This window comes from Notothenia coriiceps, unplaced genomic scaffold (genome assembly GCF_000735185.1).
Source record: "Notothenia coriiceps isolate Sejong01 unplaced genomic scaffold, NC01 NC01_scaffold00037246, whole genome shotgun sequence".
NCBI classification, from domain to species: domain Eukaryota; kingdom Metazoa; phylum Chordata; class Actinopteri; order Perciformes; family Nototheniidae; genus Notothenia; species Notothenia coriiceps.
Genome location: NW_011369947.1, coordinates 7,688,223 through 7,688,815, shown reverse-complemented (window position 1 = coordinate 7,688,815; position 593 = coordinate 7,688,223).

Genomic DNA, 593 nt, shown 5'->3' with positions numbered 1-593 from the left:
AATGCTGCAGTGGTCTCTTAATTGTTTTCCAGAGCTGTATAATGCAGTGGCGAACCGTCAGGGCCTTCAAGGTATTCAGAGAATACCCTGGAACACTAAGATAAAACAAACAAAATATCGATTTAATTATATAAATAAAATGTAATATAAAATGAATAAATGAGAATGGTATCTGTGTTGTTGATCTGTAATATTAAAGCGTTACGTTGATTTGTTTGTCCTTCTCGGACCATGCACTACGCATTTCAGTGGTTTTCTGTTAGAAAAGAAAGCAACCAATCAGATCTTGTTCTGGGTCTCTGGGTAGAATATCCTTCAACCAAGGTATTCTACATCCTTGATAGAATGCCCTGGCCGTTGCACTGAATGAGAGCGTACGTTTGGACTGACAGTTTGATCAACCAATCAGATATTGATTTGTAGCCAACGGGCGTATTCTTTCAGAGTTTCCCTTGGTTCCAGGGTATTCGAGAAGGCCCGCTAGTTAACTGGCTGGAGACAGAGGATCAGATGAATGTGACGAAGCAATTCATGCCGTTCTATTTATTTGTTTCGCGGCGGCGGGGGGGGGGTGTGTGTCTACAGAAGGTCCA